This window comes from Ranitomeya variabilis, chromosome 4 (assembly GCF_051348905.1).
Source record: "Ranitomeya variabilis isolate aRanVar5 chromosome 4, aRanVar5.hap1, whole genome shotgun sequence".
NCBI lineage: Eukaryota > Metazoa > Chordata > Amphibia > Anura > Dendrobatidae > Ranitomeya > Ranitomeya variabilis.
Window position 1 is genome coordinate 30473417 of NC_135235.1, and position 26575 is coordinate 30499991.

The following is a 26575-nucleotide window of genomic DNA, read 5'->3' on the forward strand; positions in this document are numbered from 1 at the left end:
TCTACCCTATGCTGTATTCTACCATATCACACTCTAGTTACAATATACACTAAAACCACAGTAAAGTTAACATTTCACATAACACATTATATGTACAAAACGCAGGACTTGATTGGTGTCTTCAGGGGTAGGAATGCGACAGCACAGTCCACCCCTCTTACAAGTGATTGAGGGGACATCACAATTGGAGCTCCCCTGCATCGATACAACACACGTGGTCCCGGAGTGCAGCATAAAATCATAAAATCAAGTGATCAGTTTTTGGTGGATCGATTTCAATGTAAATCCACATTAGAATTGGACAATCAAGTGATCTGAGTGATTCTAAGAGAGGTATAGTCATCGGAGCTAGACCTGATGGCCCTTGTTTCACAAACTGACAACGTTTTGGGATTTTCTCACGTGATGGTTTCAAGAGTGTACCAAGTATGGTGCAATTGAGGAAAAACAATCATTAAAACGTCTTGTCTACATAGAAAACTCAACAATGTAAGCGGTCAGAAGAAGATGTCTAGAATCGTGCACTGCAAACTGGCGCCCAGTGAACGTGTCCTAACCCACAACTCCGTTTCTAAGCATATAACAGCAGGACAGGTGTGGGATATAACATTAGATGACATGTTTGACAGCCATTGTCTTAAAGAAAATGTGGGCAAAATAGAGCAAATGTTGGATCGCTGAGCAGTGGAAGAACATCGCCTAGTAAAATCAGTCCAGATATCGGTTGTACTGTGCTGAAGGTTCAGAATTTGGCAGCATGAAACAATGAACCCTTCCTCTTAGGAGATAACAGTTCAGGATGGAGGAGGTTTTGTAATGGTGGTCATGGCACCTCCTGGTCCCAATGATAATTGTGGATGGATGAACCATTGACATTAAGCTCATAGATGTACAGTAATGGTTTGGAATGTTTTCTTTGGAAACTCTGGGTGGATGACCCCTTTCTGTAAGGCTGGTGGAGGTGGAGTAATGGTGGTGAAGGTATTTATGGCACATCTTGGTTCATATGTTACTTGTGGATATATATGAACCCTTGCCGTCAAGCTTGTATAAGAATGATTGAGAATGTTTTCTTGGCACACTCTGGGTCAGTAGCGGACACAGACAGAAAAGGGCCCCATGTGCAAGAACAATACAGGGGCCCTTTTCAGTGAAGTAGCTCATCATAATCAACAATTCCACCTGCTTTGGAGCTGGTAGCGCCCGTCTTACCTCTTGGGCCCCTGTGCGGTTGCACCAATGATATGTTTGCTCCTGCTCAGGGTCCTATGATATGTTTGCTCATGCTCCTGTAGATGGATGGTCCCTTCCTGTCAGGCTGGTAGATGAGGATTAATGGTGGGGAATGTATTCTTGGCACGACCTGGTTCGTCTCAACCATGGATTGATGACTCCATTCCGTCAATCTCGTAAATGTACAGTAACGGTTGGGAATATTTTCTTGGCACACTCTGGTTCCTCCCATACTCCTCAATGAATGATCCCTTCCCATCAAGTGTGTAAATATACAGCAATGATTGTGAATATCTTCTTGGTAGATTGCTGGTTCCTCAGATCCCTGTGTAGGGATGGTCCCTTCCTGTCAGGCTGGAGGATGCGGAGTAATGGTGGGGAATATTTTCTTGGCATTACTTGGTCCTTCGCATACCTATGGATGGATGATTCCTTTCCGTCAAGCTCATAAATGTACAGTAATAGTTAGGAATGTTTTCTTGACACACGTTGGTTCTTCCCATACCCATCAATGGATGATCCTTTCCCATCAGGCTTGTAAATGTACAGCAATGATTGGGAGTATCTTCTTGGCACATGCTGGTTCCTCCGATACCTGTGTAGGGATGATCCCTTCCTGTCAGTCTGGAGGATGCGGAGTAATGGTGGGGAATATTTTCTTGGCATTACTTGGTCCCTCGCATACCTATGGAAGGATGATTCCTTTCCGTCAAGCTCATAAATGTACAGTAATAGTTAGGAATGTTTTCTTGACACACGTTGGTTCTTCCCATACCCATCAATGGATGATCCTTTCCCATCAGGCTTGTAAATGTACAGCAATGATTGGGAGTATCTTCTTGGCACATGCTGGTTCCTCCAATACCTGTGTAGGGATGATCCCTTGCTCTCAGTCTGGAGGATGCGGAGTAATGGTTTGGAATATTTTCTTGGCATACCCTGGTTCCTCTGATACCTGTGTAAGGATGATCCCTTGCTCTCGGGCTGGTGGAGTGATGGTTGCGAATATTTTCTTGGTGCATCCTGGTCCTCTGATACTTGTGGATTGATATGAGACTGGTGGTTGTGGGGTAATGGTGAAGAAACTGTTTTATTGATTTTTTTAAAGCCATGGATGGGTGTTTGGGCAGTATGGTTTACGCAAGAATTGTGACCGACCAAGGTCATCGCTCCTTGGCAGCGGTTTCTCCTATGTCCACAAGAATACTGTAGTCATGGATTGCTTCCAGGAACATGATTGTGAGTTTTCCTTGCCTCCCTGGTCTCCATACTCCCCAAATAATAAACCTATAGGGCATCTCCGGAATGAGGTAAAATGAGCTGTAGGGACTTGGATCTGTGATAGCAGCCGTCTAGTCCACATGGGCCGATATTCATGCAGAATGATTTCATCACATAGTGGAATCTATGCACAAGGAATTGCTGCTGTTCTGGAGGCCAAAGGAGGTCCAGTGCTCTGCTAGATGTATGCCTCTAATAACATGGCCATTTAGTATATTTACGGTATTCATCATTATTTATAGACTGTATTTATTTTTTTTACCGATCACTGGTATCATTTGCTGCAGTTGTATAAGTTGTTGAGACCTCATAAACTGATATTTTGCCGTACGAGCCGCGTTATAACCTTGAAATATAAAATGCTATCAGCTCAGATGTCACTTCTTTTTGTTGCTTGCATATTATATGCCTTTAGTAATTTTTTTTTATGTTTTTTTGATGCAATAAAGTTACTTAGAGGTAATTTCACACAGGCGATCAATCAAAATGACTGACAAAATTAATTTTGTCTACTTTATGTTGCAGGGAAATAGCGAAAAAGACAGAAAAAAAACAACTTAAATTAATACCGTAGTTTATAAAATGATGTCTTGACGTGCAGACAGTGACATTACCTTGGACGCTGCGGAAGGAAGTGGTGAGCTCAGCGCTGGATTTGTTTTACTTTTATAATTAATTCAAGGAGAATTATTCAAACTGGGTGACAGAATTCCTTTTGTCAACTCTAAGAGTAAGTTGATCAGAAATGCAATAGGAATAAAACAGGCAGGGGAGAAAGAGTATGATGGTATTATACTCAGGTGACACAGTGTGTGGTGGTATCATAATCAGGGTACAAAGTGTATGGTGGCATTATACTCAAAGGACACAGTGTATGGCAGTATTATACTCAAAGGACACAGTGTATGGCAGTATTATACTCAAAGGACACAGTGTATGGCAGTATTATACTCAAAGGACACAGTGTATGGCAGTATTATACTCAAAGGACATAGTGTATGGCAGTATTATACTCAAATGACACAGTGGATGGCAGTATTATACTCAAAGGACATAGTGTATGGCAGTATTATACTCAAATGACACAGTGGATGGCAGTATTATACTCAAAGGACGCAGTGTATGGCAGTATTATACACAGTGTAAAGAGCGTAAGGTGGTATTATACTCAGGTGACACAGTGTATGGTGGTATCATAATCAGGGTAGAAAATTATTGTATTTACACATGTTTTGTTTCACACATGTGTATTTCATTTTTGTGTTTTGGAACAATAAAAAAAATGAGAAAATAAGGCAAATTGGACATAATTTTACATAAAACCCCCAAAATAGGTAGAACAAAATTGTTGGCACCATTCAAAAATTGTGAGTAAACAACTTTGTTTCAATCATGTGATGCTCGTTCAAACTCACCTGTGTCAAGTATCAGGTGTGAGGAATATGCAAATCACAACTGAAACCAGATAAAAAGGGGAGAAGCTGACTCAATCTTTGCATTGTGTGTCTGTGTGTGCCACACTAAGCATGGAGACCAGAAAGAGGAGAAGAGAACTGTCTGAGCTCTTAAAAAACAAAATTGTTGAACAATCTTAAGGTTACAATTCTATCTTGATGTTCCTTTGTCCACGGTGCGAAACATAATCAAGAATTTTACAATCCCATGGCACTGTAGCTAAACTCCCTGGACGTGGACAGCAGATAGAAATTGATGAAAGGTTGTAACGCAGGATAGTCTGGATGGTGGATAAACAGCCCTAATCAAGTTCCAAAGAAATTCCAGCTATCCTGCAGGCTCAGGGTGCATCAGTGTCAAGCATGAACTATCCCTCGACACTTGAATGAATTGAAGTGCTATGGCAGGAGACCCAGGAGGACTCCACTGCTGGCACAGAGACATAAAGCTAGACTGCAGTTTGCCAAAATGTACGTGAGTCAGTGTAGTGTGAATATAAAAATAGCTATTTTGAGTCCATATTGAAATATACAGAATGCATTCAGACCATGACAGAGCAGCATTACTGGTCATACATTTACAGACAGAAAATGCTCATAGTGACACAATTTTGAGAATTTACTTATTGTCCGAAAGCTTTTACCTCTCAAACAGTTCTATGTTTCTCTATGTTTGTTGTTTGTTATTGTAAAACATGAAGGTTTATTTAACTTCTGTCTGTGGTGAACTTATCTAATCCTTGTGGGCTTTTATATTCTGGGGTTTATTGCCCATTTTCTGATGTTTGTATTGTATCTCTGTTTCATCTTAGCCCCCAAAGCTGGCTACTGGAGGGGGACGCTGAAATCAGATTTACAGAGTGTAAATCACTATATAAGGCCAGAGAAACATGACTATGATAGAAGCAGAAAGTTGGGTACCTGTACTTATATGTGTACAGTGTTGTGATACCTGCATAAGTGGGGATGCCCAGGCAGTGTTGTGAATTTCCCAGGGACAGATGATGTTTAAAAGCTCCTTGATGAGGATGTGAGTATATGTAGTTAATCTTTATATGAACTTAATCTTTGTGTGTTAAAATATACAAAAGTGTACACAATCATACTATTCCTTTCATTTAGTAATTTAAAATAAAATTGTGTTGCACTGCAAATAGTAGCCTTCTTTAAAGCCGTATCCGAACCTTAGTGTTAAAAACTTGGCAATACAGTAAGCCATAATCCTTCTGGGAAAGCTTCTTGTGGACAGAAGTGACTAATGTAGAGCTTTTTGGTAAAGCACATCATTCTACTATTTACCAAAAGCGAAATGAGGCCTACAAAGAAAAGAGCACAGTACCTACAGTCAAATATGGAGGAGGGTCACAGATGTTTTGGAGTTCTTTTGCTTCCTCTGGTACTGGGTGCCTTGACTGTGTGCAAGACATCATGAAATCTGAAGATTACCAAAGGATTTTAAGTCGCAAAGTAGTACCAGTGTCAGAAGTTGGGTTTGGGTCCTTGGTCATGGGTCTTCCAGCAGGACAATGAAGTATGTTTGGGGAAACATACTTCAAAAAGCAGCCAGAAATGGATGGAACCAAAGTGCTGGAGAATTCTAAAGTGGCAGCAATGAGTCTGGATCTAAATCCCATCGATCACCGGTGGAGAGATCTTAAAATGCTGTTGGGAGAAGGCGCCTTCACATATGAGAGCAGTTTACAAAAGAAGAGTCATCCAAAATTCCAACTGAGAGGTTCAAGAAGCATGGGGATGGTTATAGGAAGGGATTTATTTCAGTTATTTATTCCAAAGGATGTTATATTAACCCCTTTACCCCCAAGGGTGGTTTGCACGTTAATGGCCGGGCCAATTTTTACAATTCTGACCACTGTCCCTTTATGAGGTTATAACTCTGGAACACTTCAACGGATCTTGGCAATTCTGACATTGTTTTCTCATGACATATTGTACTTCATGATAGTTGTAAAATTTCTTCGATATAGCTTGCGTTTATTTGTGAAAAAAATGAAAATTTGGCAAAAATTTAGAAAATTTCGCAATTTTCCAACTTTGAATTTTTATGCCCTTAAATCACAGAGATATGTCACACAAAATACTTAATAGGTAACATTTCCCACATGTCTACTTTACAACAGCACAATTTAGGAACCAACATTTTTTTTTGTTAGGGAGTTATAAGGGTTAAAAGTTGACCAGCAATTTCTAATTTTTACAACACCATTTTTTTTAGGGACCACATCTCATTTGAAGTCATTTTGAGGGGTCTATATGATAGAAAATACCCAAGTGTGACACCATTCTAAAAACTGCACCCCTCAAGGTGCTCAAAACCACATTCAAGAAATTTATTAACCCTTCAGGTGTTTCACAGGAATTTTTGGAATGTTTAAATAAAAATTAACATTTACATTTTTTTTTACACAAAATTTATTTCAGCTCCAATTTGTTTTATTTTACCAAGGGTAACAGGAGAAAATGGACCCCAAAAGTTGTTGTACAATATGTGCTGAGTACGCTGATACCCCATATGTGGGGGTAAACCACTGTTTGGGCGCATGGCAGAGCTCGGAAGGAAAGGAGCGCCATTTGACTTTTCAATGCAAAATTGACTGGAATTGAGATGGAACTAGTGTTGAGCGATACCGTCCGATACTTGAAAGTATCGGTATCGGAAAGTATCGGCCGATACCGGCAAAGTATCGGATCTAATCCGATACCGATACCCGATACCAATACAAGTCAATGGGACTCAAGTATCGGACGGTATCCCTGATGGTTCCCAGGGTCTGAAGGAGAGGAAACTCTCCTTCAGGCCCTGGGATCCATATCAATGTGTAAAATAAAGAATTAAAATAAAAAATATTGCTATACTCACCTCTCCGACGCAGCCTGGACCTCACCGAGGGAACCGGCAGCGTTCTTTGCTTAAAATGCGCGCGTTTACTTCCTTCCGTGACGTCACGGCTTCTGATTGGTCGCGTGCCGCCCATGTGGCCGCGACGCGACCAATCACAGCAAGCCGTGACGTAATTTTCAGGTCCTCAATGCCTAATTCTAGGCTTTCAGGATTTTAAAATTACGTTCTGGCTTGTGATTGGTCGCGTCGCGGTCACATGGGCGACGCGACCAATCACAAGCCGTGACGTCACAGGAGGCAGGAAACGCGCGCATTTTAAAATTGCGTCACGGCTTGTGATTGGTTGCGTGCCGCCCATGTGACCGCGACGCGACCAATCACAGCAAGCCGTGACGTAATTTCAGGTCCTGAATGCCTAATTCTGCATTCAGGACCTGAAAATTACGTCACGGCTTGCTGTGATTGGTCACGTCGCGGTCACATGGGCGGCACGCAACCAATCACAAGCCGTGACGTAATTTTAAAATGCGCGCGTTTCCTGCCTCCCGTGACGTCACGGCTTGTGATTGGTCGCGTCGCCCATGTGACCGCGACGCGACCAATCACAAGCCGGAACGTAATTTTAAAATCCTGAATGCCTAGAATTAGGCATTGAGGACCTGAAAATTACGTCACGGCTTGCTGTGATTGGTCGCGTCGCGGCCACATGGGCGGCACGCGACCAATCAGAAGCCGTGACGTCACGGAAGGAAGTAAACGCGCGCATTTTAAGCAAAGAACGCTGCCGGTTCCCTCGGTGAGGTCCAGGCTGCGTCGGAGAGGTGAGTATAGCAATATTTTTTATTTTAATTCTTTATTTTACACATTAATGTTGTTTCGATACCGATACCCGATACCACAAAAGTATCGGATCTCGGTATCGGAATTCCGATACCCGCAAGTATCGGCCGATACCCGATACTTGCGGTATCGGAATGCTCAACACTAGATGGAACGCCATGTTGCGTTTGGAGAGCCCCTGATGTGGCTAAACATTGAAACCCCCCACAAGTGACACCATTTTGGAAAGTAGACCCCCTAAGGAACTTATCTAGATGTGTGGTGAGCACTTTGACCCACCAGTGCTTCACAGAAGTTTATAATGCAGAGCCGTAAAAATAAAAAATCATATTTTTTCACAAAAATTATCTTTTCGCCCCCAATTTTTTATTTTCCCAAGGGTAAGAGAAGAAATTAGACCACAAAAGTTGTTGTACAATTTGTCCTGAGTACGCCGATACCCCACATGTGGGGGTAAATGACTGTTTGGGCGCATGGCAGAGCTCGGAAGGGAAGGAGCGCCATTTGACTTTTCAATGCAAAATTGACTGGAATTAAGATGGGACGCCATGTCGCGTTTGGAGAGCCCCTGATGTGCCTAAACATTAAACCCCCCACAAGTGACACCATTTTGGAAAGTAGACCCCCTAAGGAACTTATCTAGATGTGTTTTGAGAGCTTTGATCCCCCAAGTGTTTCACTACAGTTTATAACGCAGAGCCGTGAAAATAAAAAATATTTTTTTCCACAAAAATGATTTTTTAGCCCCCAGTTTTGTATTTTCCCAAGGGTAACAGGAGAAATTGGGCCCCAAAAGTTGTTGTCCAATTTGTCCTGAGTATGCTGATACCCCATATGTGGGAGGGAACCACTGTTTGGGCGCATGGCAGAGCTTGGAAGGGAAGGAGCGCCATTTGGAATGCAGACTTAGATGGATTGGTCTGCAGGCATCACGTTGCATTTGCAGAGCCCCTGATGTACCCAAACAGTTGAAACCCCCCACAATTGACCCCATATTGGAAACTAGACCTCCCAAGGAACTTATCTAGATGTGTTGTGAGAACTTTGAACCCCCAAGTGTTTCACTACAGTTTACAACGCAGAGCCGTGAAAATAAAAAATCTTTTTTTTTCCCACAAAAATGATTTTTAGCCCCCCAAATTTATATTTTCCCTAGGGTAACAAGAGAACTTAGACCACAAAAGTTGTTGTCCAATTTGTCCCGAGTACGCTGATGCCCCATATGTTGGGTAAACCCCTGTTTGGGCGCACGGGAAAGCCCGGAAGTGAAGGAGCACTGTTTTACTTTTTCAATGCAGAATTGGCTGGAATTGAGATCAGACGCCATGTCACGTTTGGAGAGCCCCTGATGTGTCTAAACAGTGGAAACCCCCCAATTATAACTGAAACCCTAATCCAAACACACCCCTAACCCTAATCCCAATGGTAACCCTAACCACACTCCTAACCCTGACACACCCCTAACTCTAATCCCAACCCTAATCCCAACCGTAAATGTAATCCAAACCCTAACCCTAACTTTAGCCCCAACCCTAACCCTAATTTTAGCCCCAACCCTAACCCTAACTTTAGCTCCAACCCTAGCCCCAACCCTAACCCTAGCCCTAGCCCTAACCCTAGCCCTAACCCTAATGGGAAAATGGAAATAAATACATTTTTTTTATTTTATTATTTTTCCCTAACTAAGGGGGTGATGAAGGGGGGTTTGATTTACTTTTATAGCATTTTTATAGCGGATTTTTATGATTGGCAGCCGTCACACACTAAAAGACGCTTTTTATAGCAAAAAAGTTTTTGCGTCTCCACATTTTGAGACCTACAATTTTTCCATATTTTGGTCCACAGAGTCATGTGAGGTCTTGTTTTTTGCGGGACGAGTTGACGTTTTTATTGGTAACATTTTCGGACACGTGACAGTTTTTGATCGCTTTTTATTCCGATTTTTGTGAGGCAGAATGACAAAAAAACAGCTATTCATGAATTTCTTATAGGGGAGGCATTTATGCCATTCCACGTTTGGTAAAATTGATAAAGCAGTTTTATTCTTCGGGTCAGTACGATTACAGCGATACCTCATTTATATCATTTTTTTATGTTTTGGTGCTTTTATACGATAAAAACTATTTTATAGAATAAATAATTATTTTGGCATCGCTTTATTCTGAGGACTATAACTTTTTTATTTTTTTTGCTGATGATGCTGTATGGCAGCTTGTTTTTTGCGGGACAAGATGATTTCAGCGGTACCATGGTTATTTATATCCATCTTTTTGATCGCGTGTTATTCCACTTTTTGTTCGGCGGTATGATAATAAAGCGTTGTTTTTTGCCTCGGTTTTTTTTTTTCCTACGGCGTTCACTGAAGGGGTTAACTAGTGATATAGTTTTATAGGTGGGGTCGTTACGGACGCGGCAATACTAAATATGTGTACTTTTATTGTTTTTTTTTTATTTAGATAAAGAAATGTAGTTATGGAAATAATATATATATATTTTTTCTTTATTTAGGAATTTTTTATTTATTTATTTTTTTTACACATGTGGAAATTTTTTTTTTTACTTTTTTACTTTGTCCCAGGGGGGGACATCACAAATCACTGGTCTGACAGTTTGCACAGCACTCTGTCAGATCGGCGATCTGACTTAGAGCACTGCAGGCTTACCAAGCGCCTGGTAGAGCAGGCACTTGGTAAGCCACTTCCCTCCCTGCAGGACCCGGATGCCGCGGCCATCTTGGATCTGGGCACCTGCAGCGAGGAGGAGGTAAGAGACCCTCGCAGCAACGCGATCACATCGCGTTGCTCCGGGGGTCTCAGGTAAGCCCGCAGGGAGCCCCCTCCATGCGTGATGCTTCCCTGTACCGCCAGCACACCGTGATCATGTTTGATCGCGGTGTGCCGGGGGTTAATGTGCCGGGGGCGGTCCGTGACCGCTCCTGGTACATAGTGTCGGATGTCAGCTGCGATAGTCAGCTAACACCCGGCCGCGATCGGCCGCGCTCCTCCCGTGAGCGCCGCCGATCGCGCTGGACGTACTATCCCGGCGGTGGTCATACGGGCCCACCCCACCTCGACGGGATAGTACGTCCAATGTCATAAATGGTCACAAACCATACACCACACTTCACACTCCAGTCCACCAGGGGGAGCTATGCTCCTATCTATTAGGGCACTCCTCACAATTAGGTAAAACTGTGGTTTGGATAGAAAGTTAGACAGACGCTGACTGGGGTTCACCCAGGCAGCACCCTGTCAGGCACACAGAGGGGAAGGAGGAACATCACAGAGCTGCAGAAGGAGAGGTCCCTAACGGGGGTGGGATTCTGTCAGAGGCCTAGACAGAGGGCCACGGAACTGCGCCTGCCCCACGTGTGGCAGCATCCTAAGGAAGGACACGAAAGAGAATTGTATTGCGGAGGGTGAGAAACGAAGTTATAGCACAAGGAGAGGAATCCAGAGGGAGTTCTGCCCTGCAATAGGCTGCCTCCTTCTGAGGTGCAGAATCCGGTAGCCGGACACCGAGGGAGCAATCGTCTCCAAGCCTTGCTTCAGAGACCAGCAGGACAGTCAATTCCACGTTGGCTGCCCGACCATATACCCAGGAGGCACAGTGGCAACTTGTGGGGGCTGGGGCGTCATAGGGTCCCTGTAAAAAGCCTCAGGCCACCAGTCATACGGGTTTGTCCTATCCATACCATCTGGGGCACAGAGAGAAAGAGACATTCCATCTACAATAGTTGTGAGGACCTTACCGAGAAGCTCAGCAGGGAGGTACTACAACACACAGGCGCTAGAGGAAGGCTACTGATTTCCACCTGGATAAGGGGACTCTGGATTTGCCTTCAGACCGGCCGGACTCTGCCTACTCTGTGGTCTGTACCCTTGACTGAGGACACTGAAGCCTTTAGTAAAGGTAAAGAGACTGCAACCTTGTGTCCTCGTTATTCACTGCGCCTTACACCATCCGCCATCTACACCTCTGGGAAGCCCTAGGGATACACTTCACCTGTGGGAAGGTATACCATCTAGCTGCCATAACATCACCCCAGCGGACCCCTAAGCAGCGTCGGTCAGCATGACCGAATACCACAGCTGGCGTCACAAACATTATCCCATAAAACTCTTCCTTTCATTGGACGCCCCTCAAAGGGCCACGGACCAGGTCAGGCCACCGTGACATCCCCCAAACCGAAGGACCCGGTACCGAGTACCCCATTGCCCTTACGTGGGGGCGCTCCACAGACACTGGACCCAACACTGAGGAGTAACTGGTATCCTTAAAAATGTTTTCCCTCTGCGATGTGTTGTGGTATATCACTAAGGATTCTTATCACCGTCTGAGTGGTAGGATTTAACTATTGGGACCCCTATTGCAGCGCCCCAGAGTCCTGGTCGTTGCAGTAACGTCGCTCTGCCGCTAAGGGGAGTGATGTTGCGTCTGATTGCAATAAGGGAGTTCACTTGACCAGGTATCACACACTAGACTTCACACTCCGGCCACCAGGGGGGGTGGTTCTATCTAGTAGGCCACTCTTCACACTCAGGTAAAACTGGGGGGTTGGACAACAAGACAGGGAGAAGTGACTGAGGAGAGCTAGAGAGAGGACCTGTCAGGGATGGGATCCTGGCAGACTCCTAAGAAACCAACGCAACAAGTGAGCAACGGGAATACAGCAAAGAGGCAATAGGACCAGAAGGAGTTGTGCTGAGAGATCGAGGCAACATCCTTCTGAGGCGCAAACAGTCGGTGGCCGGAATGCCGAGAAAGTAAGAGACTTTAAGCATTACTTCAAACCACGGCAGGACAGTCAATTATAGGTTGGCTGTCTCACTAAAACACCTAAGCAGACAACGGAGGCAGCTGTGGGAGAGGGGCGACTCTAGAGTCCCGGAAGAACTCCAGGCCTACCCTGTCATACGGGTGCGTCCTGCCATATCATCTGGGGGACGGAGAGAGAGAACGAACATCAGAGACAGAATTAGTTGTGAGGACTATCCCGGGTGCTCAGCAGGGAAGGACTACAACACATAGGCGCTAGCAGGTAGACGCTGATTCTCACCTGTCAAAGGAACTCCTAATGTGCCTTTGGACCGGCCGGTCTCAGACAGCCCGGTTAACAGTGCTCTGGATCGGCTAACTGGAAGCCTTCAGTAAAAGAGGTAAAGAGACTGCAACCTGGTGTTCTCCTTATTTACTGCGATCTGCACCGCACCACCACAACCTCATCACCATCCACACCTTTCATTGGGCGCCCCTCAGCAGGGTCACGGATCGGGTCTAGCCACCGTGACAATCCCAGCGCAGAGACTCAGAGGCCCGGTACCGGGTACCCCTCGGCCCTGCAACAGTGGGGGCGCTACAACTTGGCGTCACGAACAGGATGTACTTAAGCCTGAAGAATCAGGTCATGTGTGCCTTGGAACTGTGATTTATTGTGCTTGGACTGTGACTCATTGCAAGGACTGTGCATTGTTATTGCGCCAAGAGTTCCCGCCACAATTCGCCATCGCCACGCACGGGGGGAGGAGCCTTAGCTTCGCAGGCGGAACCGGCCAAAAAGAAGCGCGGAACGAGAAAACGCAGTAAGGTGCCAACCCCGGAAGAGGAACTCCGACCTCCAGCAGGTTAGTGGGAGGAAGGGACAGCCATGTCTGAGTCAGGGGAAGCGGAGGCGGCGGTCGCAGCCGTGAACGCAGAGGCAGCTCCGGTCCCCTTAGCGGATGTAGCCGCGGCCCTAATACCACCACCGGTGGCCGCAGAGCCCGCTGCCCCCATCAACCAGTCGGACACTGCCGCTACCACAAAGGCCATAATGCCCTTCTCTATGCCATACCTGCCCGGAGCGGCCTGGCTCCCGCGATACTCCGGGGAGTCGCACACATTAACTGATTTTAAAGAGGGAATCTGCAGCCTGCTCGAGTTCTATCCCCTGACGGAGCCACAGAAGGTTCATATGATAATCGGCCAACTCTTCGGGGCGGCTTTGAGGGAAGTGAAGTCCTGGCCCGCCGCGGATAAGGGAACTGCGCAGCAGGTTTTTGCAAAGCTTAAAGCCACCTTTGATACCCGCACTGCTACAGAAATTAAACTGACTTTCTATGGATGCAAACAGAGACCGCAGGATAGCTTACGGGACTATGCCCTTAATCTCCAGGAGGCGCTGCGGGCCATTAAGCAGAGTGACCCCGACAGCATGCAGGATGAGGATAAACTCCTGAAGGAGCGGTTCATTGAGGGGCTCCTGTGCAGTCACCAACGGGGCCAATTGCACTTCTTGGCCATGCAAAATCCAGACTTGACTTTTGCGCAATTCAAGGATAAAGCCATCCAGGCGTTGCAGGAGCGACAGCCCAGCCGTGCAGTGCCTCCTAGGTGTCCCGCTCTCACATACCACCGGGAAGTGGCGTCAGATGCCCCAGTCGCCGCCGAGGCCGATGCCCAGAGCCTAGAGGACGACTCCCCTACAGGGCTCCGCCTCCAGATGCAGGAGCTGACCAAGAGCGTTGCTGCCCTTGCTCGGATGGTGCAGTCCCTACAGGAGGCCCCCAAGGAGAAGATCCAGCTGGCCTCCAGACCAGAGGATGTCCCTTGGATGCGACCGAGGAGGACTCCGCCGAACAGAGGCCGGGACGACGATCGCTTCCATCGGGACGGACGACCCATCTGCCGCCGCTGTCATCAGGTGGGCCACCTTGCAAGGTACTGTCCTTTAAACGAGCAACCCCTGGGGCAAAGGGCCAACCCCCAGGAGTAGGATGATCAGGCCCGCAGCATTGGAGAGCCAAATACATTGGAGGGCGACCAGTTCTTCCTGTAGTGGTTGACGGTATCCCCATGAACGCTTTGCTGGACACCGGTTCTCAGGTGACGACTATGCCTTACGTGCTTTATAAACGGTATTGGGAGGACACCGATATTACTCGTGGCCCCGATGACGATTTCACCATAATAGCCAGTAATGGTCAGCCATTGCCACAAGTGGGGTATAAAGAGGTCACCATCAAGGTGGGGCGGGTGGAATTGAAAGCCCAAGGGATTGTAATTGTTGATATTGACCGCCGAGAATGTAATCCCATGATGACTATCGGTACTAATGTTATAGAAAATTGTCTTGCAGAAGTTATTGTTTTGTTGCAACAGGTAGCAGAAACCGCTGGCCACAGTGAACAACGCGCCCTGCAAAAAGAAATCAGAGCTCTGATGGAGAGACAGCAGGTAGAGCTGACTGGTGGTGAGATTGGTCATGTCACTGTGAGTGATTCAAACCCTATCGCGATACCCCCCAGGAGTGAGATGTTAATATGGTGTCGGGCAGCCATAGGCCTCAGGGGTAAGGACTACCAGGCCTTGGTAGAACCCGTATACTCAGACAATAGGCCTACTATCCTGACAGCCCGGGGGGTGGTCGACGTCCGCCAAGGGAGGGTGCCCGTACATGTCCTCAATTGTGGGGAGGAGGAGGTTCACCTTACCAAGTATGCCACGCTCGCCAAACTGTTCGTTGTCAATAATAGTGTGATCCAGACACCTGAACCCTTGGTCCCGTCAAACGTGGCGGAGGACAACGGTTCTGCAGGGCACTCGAAAGATTGGTGTCAGGAATTGCATGTGGGCACTGACTCCACCCCAGCCCATCAAAAACAGGGGGCCTACAGGGTGGTTCACGAGTATGAGCAGGTATTCAGCAAACACCCCTTAGATTTTGGGCAGGTGAAAGGGATCCAACATCACATCCCCACGGGAGATCACTGACCCATAAAAGAGAGATATCGCCCTGTACCCCCAGCTCATTACCAGTGTGCCAAGGACATGTTACGAGAAATGAAGGAGGCTGGGGTGGTGAGAGACAGTTGTAGCCCCTGGGCAGCCCCATTAGTCCTTGTTAAAAAGAAGGATGGTACAATGAGGATGTGTGTTGATTACAGGCAGTTGAATCGCATTACACATAAGGACGCATACCCACTGCCCAGGATAGAGGAGTCTCTGGCTGCCTTAAAATCTGCTAACTACTTCTCTACCTTAGATCTCACCAGTGGGTACTGGCGGACAAAGAGAAGACAGCCTTCACGACACCGATGGGTCTCTGCGAATTTAACTACATGCCCTTCGGATTGTGCAATGCCCTGGGGACGTTTCAGAGGATGATGGAGTGCTGCCTGGGGCACAAGAACTTTGAAACCGTACTGCTGTATTTGGATGATGTCATTGTCTTCTCTAAGACCTACGAAGACCATCTGAAGCACCTGGCTGAGGTGTTTGAAGCCCTGTCCAACTTTGGCTTAAAGGTGAAACCGTCCAAATGTCATCTGCTGAAACCAAAAGTGCAGTACCTGGGCCATGTGGTGAGCGCCGAAGGAGTGGCCCCAGACCCCGACAAGGTCACGGTGATCCAGGACTGGCCAAAGCCCAGCAACCTCCACGAAGTCTGGCAGTTCCTCGGGCTGGTAGGCTATTACCGGAGGTTCATTAAGGACTTCACCAAGAAGGCCGCGCCCTTGCAAAACCTGTTGGTGGGCCAATCAAAGAAGACCAAGGGGAGGAACACCCCATTCGATTGGAACGAGGGGCTGGAGGGATGCTTCACTTGCTTAAAGTCGGCACTGACGGGAGAAGAGGTACTGGCCTACCCCGAATACGACCAACCGTTTGTGCTGTACACGGATGCCAACAATGTAGGATTGGGAGCCTTGCTGTCCCAGGTCCAGAAAGGCAAGGAGAGGGTAATCGCTTACGCCAGCAGGAAACTTCGTCCCACGGAAAGGAACCCTGACAACTACAGTTCCTTTAAGCTGGAATTCCTTGCCATCGTCTGGGCAGTGACAGAGAGGTTCAAACACTACCTGGCCTCAGCGAAATTCACCGTCTTCACGGATAACAATCCGCTAACGCATCTGGATACTGCCAAACTCGGAGCCTTGGAACAACGGTGGATGGCCCGACTGTCCAACTACGACTTCACCATCAAGTACCGGGTAGGACGCAAGAATGCAAATGCCGATGCCTTGTCTCGAATGCCCAATTTGCCAGAAGCGGGGGAAGACCCGGAGGCACTTGAAGAGGTGGAGCTGCCTGCATTCCATCGCCCCAAAGCGACTCAGAACTCCCATCATGTGAAGAACAGGCACAAGAACCAACCAGATGCCACGCTGAATCCCCTGCCCCATCACGGATGGGCGGAAACCCAGCATGGTGACCCCGCGGTCCGTCGGGTGAAAGAGCTCTTGACGCAGGCAGGGTTGCATCCCAGCTCAGATGATCTACAGGAGACCCAACAGCTGTGGAAGGGGAGAAGCAAACTGTTTATCCATGATGGCAAGCTGTGCCGGAGAAGCATCGACCCACGTACTCACGAATTGGTATGGCAGATAGTAGTGCCAAGGCAAGATGCGCCCATGGTTCTAGGAGCCTACCACGATGGAGATGGACACTTCGGGTGGAAGAAGCTGGAGAGGCTACTCCGAGGGAGGTTCTATTGGATTGGCATGAAGAGAGCCATTGAGAAGTGGTGTCGAGAGTGCGGTCCATGTAGCCTACGCAGGAGGGACCGTGGCAGCCAATGGGCTCCCTTGCAGCCTATCATCACCAGGCGGCCGCTCGAACTGGTCGCGCTGGACCATGTGAAGCTGACACATAGCCGGTCAGGCTATGTCTACGCTCTTACCATTGTGGATCACTACTCCAGATTTTTGGTGGTTGTGCCTGTCAAGGATCTAACGGCCAGGACGGCCGCCAAGGCTTTCCAGCAGTACTTCTGTAGGCCCCATGGCTACCCGGAGAAGGTACTGACCGATCAGGGACCAGCATTCGAAGTGGAGGTGTTCCAAGAGTTCTGCCAACTGTACGGGTGTAAGAAGATCAGAACCACACCATACCATCCCCAAACCAATGGGATGTGCGAAAAGATGAACCAGGTGGTGATCGACTTACTAAAGACTTTGCCCGTAGAGGAACGGAGCCTGTGGCCAACGAAGCTGCCTGACTTGGTGGACATATATAATCACATCCCAGTAAATTCCACCAACTGCACTCCAGCATACCTAATGCGAGGAAGGTCTAGCAAGTTACCCGTTGATCTGGACATGGGGGTCCTAACCCCCGAAGACACATCGCCGGATGCCGATTGGGATACCAAGAGGCGGCAAAGGTACCGCAAGGTACAAGAATGCGTGGAAAGAAGCCTTGCTCAGGCCAGGCAAAAACAGGAATGGGACTACAACCAGCATGCCCCTGCAATTCCTTTGCCACCTGGTGAGCACGTACTCAAACGAAAGAGGAGGCTACACAAACTTGACGACCAATGGGAAGCAGAACCGTATACCGTCCTGCCATCCAATTTTGACAACACGAAGGTTTGCCTCATCAGCAAGGATGGAGGGGAGACCTCGACGGTGATATCCAGGGACCACCTTAAAGCCTGCCCTGATAAGCTGAGAGCGAGGGAAATGGATCCAGGAACCTCCCCACCTGTAGAAAAGGAGAAGATGATCCACACTGTCCTTGGTGACTTTCCCCAGTCCTGGACTCAGATAAATCAGGCCATCGTGGTACCTGTTCTAACGTTCCACCAGCCGAACCCACCAGAAACAATGGTGGTCCCAGATCATCCGGCCCCGCAGCCTCAACAAGCCCTACCTGAAGATGCTGTGCCGACCGTTGAAATGGTAAATCCTCCCTCTGCTATCGGCGAGCCTGCCGTACCCACTGTTGCTGACAGCAGCCCTGAGAGCTCCAGCCTGCCAGTGCTACCCAGACTCACTAGAAGTGTAGCTAGAAGGCAGTGCACTACACCAGCGGTAGCAAGCATATTGGGCCCTGTTAGGCCAGTAGCAACCCCTGCGCTGCAAAGGTCTACGTGCAGCACTCAGAATCAAACTCCCCTCCGCTACAAAAATAGGAGGTATTAATGAGGGCTGCTATTTAGTTGAAAATGTTTGTGTGCATATCTTTTGTTACAGGTTTTAAAATGGACAACAGAGTAATGGACAGTGAATTGCTCTAAAAACTTCTAAAAGGGGACCCCTTTGTTTACCCGGGGTCCCCGCAGTTTCAACCACTGAACTGAGAGTCATAAACTGTGCATGACCTAACTTTCGCAACGTTCGTGAGTCCTCACCTCCCATAGAGGGAAGCACTGTTATGATTAATTGGTTATAATCTTTCAAAATGTGTGTTTTCTGTTAACATGTATTGTTGTTCTTATTTTCCCAGTCCGGGAGTACTGGATTTAGCCGGGGGGGAGTGCAGCGCCCCAGAGTCCTGGTCGTTGCAGTAACGTCGCTCTGCCGCTAAGGGGAGTGATGTTGCGTCTGATTGCAATAAGGGAGTTCACTTGACCAGGTATCACACACTAGACTTCACACTCCGGCCACCAGGGGGGGTGGTTCTATCTAGTAGGCCACTCTTCACACTCAGGTAAAACTGGGGGGTTGGACAGCAAGACAGGGAGAAGTGACTGAGGAGAGCTAGAGAGAGGACTGTTATGATCCTAGTGGCAAGGATCGCAGGTCGGACTAGCTAAGTAACTGAACAGACTACTAGCTCTGGGGAAGTGGTAACTAGATTGACCGCAACCTGATCCTATCCGCAAACAACTATAGGCAGCCGTGGAACATTACCTAAAAATCCTAGCCGTCTCTTCACGGCCTGAGAAACTGACTATTCCTGGAGGGAAAGAAAGTCCTCTCTTGCCTCAGTGGAATGGCCCCAAAGATATAGAATAGCCCCCCACAAATATTAACGGTGAGTTAAGGGGAAAGCACAAACGCAGAGATGAAATCAGATTTAGCAAATGAGGCCCGCTAATACTAGATAGCAGAAAATAGGAAGGGAACTGTGCGGTCAATAAAAAACCCTATTCAAAATATCCACGCAGAGATTGCTCGAGCCCCCGCACCAACTACCGGTGCGGGGGAAGCAACTCCGTACCCCAGAGCTTACCAGCAAAAAGAAATCACATATTAGCAAGCTGGACTAGACTCATCATACACAGAAATCATATTGCAGGCAGATGAGCAAAAAATATTCAAACAGAACTTAGCTTATCCTGAAGAGGCAGAAAACGGGATAATCAGGAGTAATCAGAATTGCACTGAATACATTGACAGCCGGCAACAAGTGGAGGTGAAGCAGAGCTAAATAGGAGCCTCCCTGGTGAATAACGAGGCAGCTGATCCAGCCAGACCCGCAGGATAATAAACCAAACCACCAGGGGGAGCCAAAAAAACAGAGTCACACAATACCATCTGTGACCACAAGAGGGAGCCTGAAAACGGAGTTCACAACAGAGGACCTGTCAGGGATGGGATCCTGGCAGACTCCTAAGAGACCAACGCAACAAGTGAGCAACGGGAATACAGCAAAGAGGCAATAGGACCAGAAGGAGTTGTGCTGAGAGATCGAGGCAACATCCTTCTGAGGCGCAAACAGTCGGTGGCCGGAACAACGAGAAAGTAAGAGTCTTTAAGCATTACTTCAAACCACGGCCGGACAGCCAATTATAGGTTGGCTGTCTCACTTAAACACCTAAGCAGACAACGGAGGCAGCTGTGGGAGAGGGGCGACTCCAGAGTCCCGGAAGAACTCCAGGCCTACCCCGTCATACGGGTGCGTCCTGCCATATCATCTGGGGGACGGAGAGAGAGAACGAACATCTGAGACAGAATTAGTTGTGAGGACTATCCCGGGTGCTCAGCAGGGAAGGACTACAACACATAGGCGCTAGCAGGTAGACGCTGATTCTCACCTGTCAAAGGAACTCCTAATGTGCCTTTGGACCGGCCGGTCTCAGACAGCCCAGTTAACAGTGCTCTGGATCGGCTAACTCGAAGCCTTCAGTAAAAGAGGTAAAGAGACTGCAACCTGGTGTCCTCGTTATTTACTGCGACCTGCACCGCACCACCACAACCTCATCACCATCCGCACCTTTCATTGGGCGCCCCTCAGCAGGGTCACGGATCGGGTCTAGCCACCGTGACAATCCCAGCGCAGAGACTCAGAGGCCCGGTACCGGGTACCCCTCGGCCCTGCAATAGTGGGGGCGCTACACTATTAATTCCTGTAATAAAGGGGCCAGTACTAGACAGTACTAGAGTAAAGTGACCCTAATGGTGTACGTCCATGGCGGAACCCTGTGCTCGGAGCCGCCATGTCACACTCTTAATAGGCGAGCTCAGAATACATGAGGGACGTATGGCGTCTAACGGAAGGTGTCATGTTTTTATGCAGATTCATAAAGTAAGCATGACACTTGACATGTCTTGCTTGTTGGTAGCACTCTGCTCTGGTTTATTCAGGTGCTCTCTATCCCAGCTCTGCTACATCTCTGTACGGTAAGATATCGCACACGTGTGAATTATACGTCAGACCTTGTACAATGCATTTTCGATATTTCTCCAGTTTATAGCTCAGCCATTGCTGTTGCTCGGGTCCAGCAGATTGTTCGGAGATTGCGGAGCTCAGACGGCGCCTCCATATGGCGCATTACACATATGTAATAGGCTGTCAGCAGCGGGAGGATGATTGCTATACAATGCCTGGGGAACGCCGAAGGTGCTGGAGTGACAGCGATGATTCATTGTTTGGCTTGTGGCTATTTATATACTAGATTTGTATTATAGAGAATTTACATTCATTGGATAATGCATATTAAATGCGCAAATCATCCCCTATCTCCGAAACTTGGGCGCAGCTACACAAAACGCAGAGGCATCGGGTGCCCTTGTGTCCCCGCTGGCACTTGGTAGATGGTGGCTCCTGCTCCTGGGCACTATTGTAAAATCTGGCATGCCTGTGGTTATACCCTCGTTAAAGAGGTGAGAATCAGCTTAGTCCCCGGATCCTCTAGTGGCATCGGTTGCTTAGTGTTTGTCTGTATCATAAAGGGCTCAACATCCCCTGACCTGCATCTATCCAGCTATAATAAAGCTATAAGTCTCATCAGGTCCTGATACAAATGGAATAAGTTTGCTAAACAGGTACAGAAAATTGCTGAAACAAATCCAACTCATCTGAAGTTACCCCATGGCGGCATTCCCTCCCATGGAAATGCTAAGATCTGTCACCAGACTTCACAATACAAACTGCATACGTTATTACATAGATCTCTTAGACCCGATGAAGCTGGTGTACTTACTGTAAATATCCATGTCAGTACGGCCGTATAATTTATTATTGATAAATTGCACTCAATCTCCAGCCACCTAACCTCACTGACACCTCCTCAGTGTCCCTCCTCCCTGCTGCTGCTGAATCTCCATACAGCCTAGCTGACAGTCCCTTAGTGTCCGCCGCTCTACTGCTGCTGACTCTCCACCCATAGAGTCAGATTTACAGCTTCTTGATGTCCCTTCTCTCTGATGCTGAATTTTTGCCCATCTAGACTGATTGATAGCTGCTCAGTATCCCTCCTCCCTGCTGCTGAATCTACACCCAGTTTGATTGATGGCTCCTCAGTGCTCTTCCTCCCTGCTGCTGAATGTCCACCCATCAAGTCAGATTGACAGCTCCTTCATATCCCTCCTCTTTGTTGCTAAATTTTCACCCACCTAACCTGAGTGATATCTCCTCTACAGTGTCCATTTTAGGACATGTAGAACAACAAATGGCGGTTTGTGGAAGGAGCACTAGCGGCCATCCCAATGAGGAGGTAATAAGTGCGCAGGTCCCTGCAGCTCCAGCCGGATACCCCACAACGGGGGAGAAAGACTTGCAACAGGTACAGAATAGCCGCATTGTGGTTTTACCCTAAACTGGTGTCTGTGTTTTCCTTCTGCGCTCCTGAGACTGGCTATTCTGTTCCTGTTGCATTTTAGGAAAATGATCTTATATCAAAGTCAAACATCAGAAATACTCTGTCTGATACCTGACTCTGATACTTGAGTCTGATACCTGACTTTGATACCTGATTCTGATGCATGATTCTGATACTTGAGTCTGATACCTGACTCTGATACTTGATTCTGACATCTGACTCTGATACCTGACTCTGATACTTGAGTCTGTTACCTGACTTTGATACCTGACTCTGATACTTGAGTCTGATACTCCCTGCTGCTGCTGAATCTCTATCCAGTCTGATTGATGGCTCCTCAATGCCCCTCCTCCCTGCTGCTGAATCTCCACCCTGTGAGTTGTATGTACAGCTCCTCAGTGTCCTTCCTACCTGTTAAGGTTTCGCACTGCTCAGGACAAGCTGCAGCTGACAGGCTGGATGGATGAAGACTGAATATACTTGGACTCGGTCTTTAGATGGAATCATATAATACTCATATCAAAATTGTACAGCTATTCTGACATGGATAATGACATTATAAGTATACCAGCCTCATCAGGTCTAAGACTTCCATTTAATAAAGTACGCAGTTTGTATTGTGAATTTTGGTGGCAGATCAGCCTAAAATATCAAACATGCAACTGTCATCTCATATGACTGATGATGTGACTTCGGTGCGACATGCTTGTGACGGCTCACCAACCACAGAATGTCATTTCTATCCCACCTGCTGACGAGTTCCCGGACCCTGCTGCTGATGGGTATGTCGTGCGAGTCTGCAGATAGCCAATTCATCAGCTGCAGACTCTAGTGGCCAATGCCTGACAGTAAAAGCAGAGTTGCCTAATAGACTCTGCCAGTTCTGTTACGTAAAGCAATGCATAACGGGTGATCCATGCCATACACAGTGGTTACCGGCTGCCGGCAGATGCCATAATGATAAATTTGTTCTCTACCACAGTAACTTCATCATCCGGAGCAAGGCAACAATCTGACCTGCAAAGACCGGCCCCGTGAAATCAGCTGCAATGTGGTGCTTATGAAATGTCGTCCTTCCATGGAAAAGTATCGGTAGTTGCCAACAACTGCATACCGAGATCACCCTCAGAACCTGCTGTATACCAGGGACACCTGGAAAGATCTGCCAGAAACCAAGAGCACCCCACGGGATCCACTGACGTGAAAGACCTGCCAGAAACCAAGAGCACCCCACAGGATCTACTGACTCGAAAGACCTGCCAGAAACCAAGAGCACCCCATAGGACCTGCCATATAATGAGAACTCCACACCAAACCTATTACATACCAGAAACACCCCAAAAGACCTGCTGTTTACTGGAAACACCCCAAAAGGCACAACATGTACCAGGAACATCCTACAAGTCCTGTTTACTAAGAACAACCCTCAGACCTGCTAGATACCCAAAACATCTCACTAGACTCAGGAACACCTCAAAAGTCCTGCAGTATACCGGGATCAATCCACCAAATCCACTATATACATGAAATACCTGACAAGACTCGCCTTATACTGGGAACAACCCTAATGACCCACTGAGTACAGAAACCAGCCCACAAGACCTGCTATATACTAAGAATACCCCACAATTCCCACTGTATACCAGGTATACCTAAGAAGACATGCCATAAACAACATCACAAGACTTCCTATATAACACCCTTCAAGAAGTACTGCATACAAGGAACACCTAAAATCTGTCGTGTACTGAGAACACCACACAAGACTCACAGTATATTGGGAACTAGGGTTGAGCGACTTTCATTTTTTTAAGATCGAGTCGGGTTTTGGGAAACCCGATTTTGTCCAGAGTCGAGTCGAGTGCAGTCGGCCGATTATCGCTAAAAGTCGGGGATCGACCGAAACACGAAACCCAATGCAAGTCAATGGGGAAGCATAGTCGGCAGTGAGTGGAGGCCAGGAAAACACCTACAGTGCCCATTTTAATGCCAAAAACATCCATTCTTGTTTCTGAAGCTTGTCAATCTTAATTAACTTTATAATAATAGTTGGGCATTGGAAATTGGGGGTCATTTGGCCAAAGTTGTGGGGGGAGTAGGGCTGGCTCAAGTTTTTCGTGGGCCCAGGAAACGCGGACTATGTCACGGCGGTGTTGCAGGGAGAGGTAAGTATTTCAACGTTGCAAGTGCTGTGATCCTGAGCAAGCAGGGGGGGCCACTCGTTCGCATTGGCACTGGCACAGGGCCCCTCAAAGTACGGCGGTGTGTTTGCATGGCGGGGGCGCCTCCCACCAGCATCGACACTTTTGCGTACTCTGAGGGGCCCTGTGCCAGTGACGTCGCCAACGAGTATGCCCCCCCCCCACCTGATGAAGGAACCTGCACTTTCATCTGCACCTTCCTCTTTGTCCCTGTGTAAGGTGGTATAACATGCGGGAAGGGGAACCTTACTTTCAGCAGGGTCAGATTCTGGCTGTGTAGAGTGCAAGGGGAATGTAGTGGTCTAGGTCAATGTACCAGCAGACTCATCTAGCAGTGGCTGGGCAATGGGCAGGATGAGGAGGAAACAGATATAGGGCCAAAGAATAAAGTAGGCTAAATGCAGTTCAAAATTGGTAACAGGACTAAACAGGCGGCACTGCTTTGTTCAGTGGAGTAGCAAACCCAAGAGCAGCAGACACTGTTTCAAGGGCCCAACCACACTAGTAGGCCAAATGCAGTTTAATATCTGATAGTATAGGCCGAAAGCCAGAAGGTAGAAGCTCAGCTTTATTCAGTTGAGGACAAACACCAGGGAGCAGCAAACAGAGGTATTAGGCCCCATCCAGCAATTTAGAAAAAAAAAAAAAAAAAAAACTTAATCAGAGCCAGAAGGTAGAAGCTCAGCTTTATTCAGTTGAGGACAACACCAGGCAGGGGCAGACACCGTTAGTAGGCCGGAACCACCAATTTTTAAAAATACAGCAGTTAATCAGAGCCAGAAGGTAGAAGCTCAGCTTTATTCAGTTGAGGACAACACCAGGCAGGGGCAGACACCGTTAGTAGGCCGGAACCACCAATTTTTTAAAAACAGCAGTTAATCAGAGCCAGAAGGTAGAAGCTCAGCTTTATTCAGTTGAGGACAAACACCAGGGAGCAGCAAACAGAGGTATTAGGCCCCATCCAGCAATTTAAAAAAAAAAAAAAATCTTAATCAGAGCCAGAAGGTAGAAGCTCAGCTTTATTCAGTTGAGGACAACACCAGGCAGGGGCAGACACCGTTAGTAGGCCGGAACCACCAATTTTTTAAAAAACAGCAGTTAATCAGAGCCAGAAGGTAGAAGCTCAGCTTTATTCAGTTGAGGACAACACCAGGCAGGGGCAGACACCGTTAGTAGGCCGGAACCACCAATTTTTAAAAAAACAGCAATTAATCAGAGCCAGAAGGTAGAAGCTCAGCTTTATTCAGTTGAGGACAACACCAGGCAGGGGCAGACACCGTTAGTAGGCCGGAACCACCAATTTTTAAAAAAACAGCAGTTAATCAGAGCCAGAAGGTAGAAGCTCAGCTTTATTCAGTTGAGGACAACACCAGGCAGGGGCAGACACCGTTAGTAGGCCGGAACCACCAATTTTTTAAAAAACAGCAGTTAATCAGAGCCAGAAGGTAGAAGCTCAGCTTTATTCAGTTGAGGACAACACCAGGCAGGGGCAGACACCGTTAGTAGGCCGGAACCACCAATTTTTAAAAAAACAGCAGTTAATCAGAGCCAGAAGGTAGAAGCTCAGCTGTATTCAGTTGAGGACAACTTGAATTAGAGACTGCAGACAGACTTAGCAGGCTGTCCCCTGTGTGGACCATGCATCCAATACATTAACCCATTGCGCCACAAAGGACACGTAACCTTCCGTGGCCATGCCTACAGGTCCATGTGTCTGTTGTCAGGTGCACCTTTGGACTCACAGATTGACAGAATGCAAGGACAATGCGGTCTTTAACATGCTGGTGGAGGGGTGGGATGGCTTTTCTCGCAAAAGAATTGTCAACTGGGTAGCTCATAGCGTGGTACAGCATAGTCCATCATGGCTTTATTAATATTAAAAAAAATTAAAAAATAGGCTCTATGCACTGTAAATTAGGTTCCAGGGGTACACGGGCAGCAGTGGTCTGGTCAGTGG